Here is a 4,047-nt window from a genome sequence, read left to right as displayed (position 1 = left end):
CTCCAATCTGCGCTGGATCAATCTCTCAAACAATTTACACATGGTGGACGTCAGCGAAATTAGACCCGAGTTGGGATCAGTAACCACTTTGGTGGTCTTAGAGCTACAACAAGAGGCCAACGACCGCACAGTTCTTTAATTTCCATTAAGACAACTCGAAAGTTGGAGAAAATCACAAAACTGGCGGAAGGAACAATACTCCTGATTGCGTAGGAATTTCTTGACTTCATTGTCAACCTGCCTCGCCTACAGTACACCCTTCTTGGACTAAATGGCAAGTTATCTCTTAAAAACCTCCTGCCTCCGGGGCAACGCAGCGTCATAGTCCTTATTTCACACCTGTGGGTGATATAGCCGGGAAATTCCCAGACATAATCATATGTGAGCCAAGTCTCAGTTACATAAAAAATATCCAGGTCAAATTCACCAGCATTGCGGATATTTCCGATTCCTAGCTGCATACATTATGGGCATTCCGGTTTGTTATTAGCCAGATAGGCTGATTACAAAGAGGAAAGAGACTAAGTAGAATACCAAAACCTATAAATGAAAAATGGAGAGCATATTAAAGATTTTGAAACGTTTGTCGCAGCATACAGGACGGCGGCGATGGTGAGATGCCAGATGGTCAGACAAATCTCACTAATCAAGCAGCTGACCAGCAAGAACATCTGCGACAAACGGCAAGCAGTGGCACATCAACTGTGTCTGCTGAGGATGCTTTGGCTAGCGTTAGCTATTTGCAGCCAACTACCTCGACATAAATACCGTGAGAAAGCATCAATTGGGATACTGCAATGGAAGATGAATTGATGCGTCTCTATTACGAAAGGGCGAAGTTTGCAACGAAAATAAAAAAAAGGATACAATTCAAGAACGTAATTTGCTGCAAAGTATTCTAATATACAAAAGTCGCACTAAGAGATCTTATCGCTAAGGTGAAGGACATCGGGACTAATCTGCACGTTGCAGAAGATCGCCCAATGGAAATTATTCAACAGATTGATTTGGCGTGGAAAAACGACGGTAATGAACGTCAGTTAGAGAAAGCCGCGTCAAACGATCAAGTAGGAACAATTGATGTTCTTCCTCAACCTATTGATGATCCAACACCACCACATCCTCCAGAGGTAGATGGCCTTATACAGTCAGAGGTAGAAGCAGAGGTACAGCAACCAAATAACTGACGAAAATGGACATACCCTATGAACAGAGATGTTATGCGCCTTTATTTTTTGGCAAAGAAATGTGGGCAAAGTGTGCGAGAGAGAATCATAGACTCTTCTCACTTAAATACCCAGCGCTAGCCACAGAAACAAATGAGCAGAATCTGGCAGATCAAAAACGCTCAATATCTATAAGCAAACTGCTTCCGGCTGTTGAAATAGCTGCTATCAAAATGGAAGTTAAATAGCAGCTTCCTATTGTTGAACTAGCCTTGGCAGATGTGGATAACGTAGACTTGATTAATGTTGAAGGCATAGGTGCTAGGGACAATGAACATCATGCACTGGATCCATTAGAACCACATCCGGATATTACTAATGATGATGTGGATAGGGAAATCCCAGAAGAGACTACAGCACCTGGAAAGGAATTGAGGTCATCCTTTACGAGTGTTCAGATATGTAGAACCAACAGTAAGGCATTCTCTGCCCAAAATAAACATCAAAAATCATCTGCGTGCACCAATAGCACATCTCGACAGCAAGTTTTGACCTACGTAAAATCATTAACTAAAATCATCCACCCTCGGCACATCGAGGCATTAACACCAGCAATATTGGATGAAATTTCAGACTCTCAAAGGCAGAGACTTGGTGTTCTTACTACCAGACTGCGTCGGTGCAAGTAAAGTAGTCCACGAAGGCAACAAAATCACATTATCTTTTGTTATAGCTCCTTTGTTGCGGACTCGACCATTTTGCTTAAAATTTGTCTTTTGTTTTGCATTCGACTATTTGGTTAAAGGTTGAACTAATTGAAAAAAATGGATATTTTTTCGGTTGAAGATTCAGCATTTTAGTTGAAAACTTAATACATTCGTGGAAAATTCTTTCTTTCTTTGGTTGAAAATTAATCTTTTTTGTTGCACCTTTATCTAATTGTTTTAAGGTTGAACGACCGTTTACCAAATAAATTTTTTTGGTTGAAGATTCATTATTTTAGTTAAAAATTTATCTCTGGCTAAACACTTTGTTTTGTTAAAAATTTGTCTTTTCAATGGAAGATTTTCATTTACAACCGAATAGTTTAACTTTTAACTGAAAAGTTAAAATTTCAACCTACAAACATCTATTTTAAACTGAATGGCCATATTTTCAAAAAAAAAAGATTAATATTTAACCAAAAAGGGTTGCATTAAAAAAAAAGAATTCTGAATGAAAACATAGTGGTGGACATCATAAATCAAAGAGAAAATATTTTAAACAAAATATTCAAATTTTTAATCAGAGTTGAATTTTCGAACCAGTATGTAAATTTTCAACAAAGCAGTTGAATGTTTAACCAGGAAATATGGATTTTCGATAGACAATGTAATATTTAATATTTCAGCGAATGCAGATGCTGCCGAGAGATGCATTGTAAAAATAAGAAAACAAATTTTCAATCATAAAGATCAATTTTCTATAAAAGATTCGAATTCAAACCAAAAGTAGCAGAGTTACTTTTTCACATCAGAAATTAATTTGTCCCCGAAAAAAAGAATTTTCAAAAAAATAGTAAATTTTTTAACCAAAGAGATGAATTTTTAACCAAAATTATGAACTTTTCAATTAGAACGACGAATTTTAAACAAATAAAGAATTTTCAGTTAGGAAATAAAAAAATTTGTCCATTTACTACTAAAAACCATATTTTTTACAATCCCCTCACCCCACAGGATAAGTTTTTAGGCATTTATTTGTTGAAAGTGTTATTTTAATATAAAATTCCGTTATTCCAATGAAATTTGAAATATAATAATTATTTGTTTAATTTTAAAGAAAATATTTATCTTTTTCATAAATGTAATGTGAAAAGTCCAGGATAAAGTGGAAGACTTAACTAAGCCCGATATTCGATAATTGGGAGAAATTTGCGTTCAATAATCGAAAGTAGCGTAATGATTTTGTATAAATCGGAAAAAAGAAATGGTTATTATTAAAAATTGTATGAAATTAAACGAATGAACTAATATTGGAGAGACTTAACCAAGATTGTCAGGGAAGATTTTACCAAGTGGCAACAAGCTTATTACATGTGTTTTTCTACCTATAAGGTCATTAATTATTATAATGCGTGTTCAAAAATTTTCGTAAATCCATTTATAAAAATTGTGTTGCAAAAATGAGAAGTTCATTCTTTAAAGAATATGGTTATCAACAATGTGAGTTACAAAATTGTGATAAATTCTATTCATCAATATTAGGTGTAAATTAATTTGTAATTTAAAAAAAGCTCATTTGGAATAAAATAGTTAAATTTCATTTTGTACAAAAAAATATAAAATTCGTTGAAATCCTATTATAAAAGATTAGATACAGCCCAGTGGGCACAAAGTTTGGCGACGTCTTTACGACATCGTTACGACATCTTTACGACAACTTTACGGCATCCTATGTCCATGTCGTTATGGTGTCTTTACGATATCGTAAATAAGTCGTATGATCTGATGATGTCTTTAGGTTATCGCAAAGACACAGAAACGAGATGGATATAGGATGTCGTAAATATGTCGTAACAATGTCGTAACGATGTCGCAAAGACGTCGCCAAATTTTGTGCCCACTGGGAGTTTCAGATAAAGCACTCATCCATTGGTGTCTTCTATTGTTTTATACTAATATTTTCTAAAATTCATTAAATATGTATAACATAGAAAAGATAGGTTTTTGATTTATTCTTTTGCATAAGAAGACAAATAGACGCTCGCCGTGGCGTGCGAAAGGGTGAATCATTCTTTCTAGACTATAAAGATTCTTTAAGAAATTTGGACAGCTTTTGCCTGTTAATTTTTTACAGCGTGTGTGGTTTACCCAAAATTATTATGTTTGTGTGAAATTTC

This window comes from Belonocnema kinseyi, chromosome 1, assembly GCF_010883055.1.
Source record: "Belonocnema kinseyi isolate 2016_QV_RU_SX_M_011 chromosome 1, B_treatae_v1, whole genome shotgun sequence".
Lineage (NCBI taxonomy): Eukaryota > Metazoa > Arthropoda > Insecta > Hymenoptera > Cynipidae > Belonocnema > Belonocnema kinseyi.
This window is presented reverse-complemented; position numbering follows the sequence as displayed.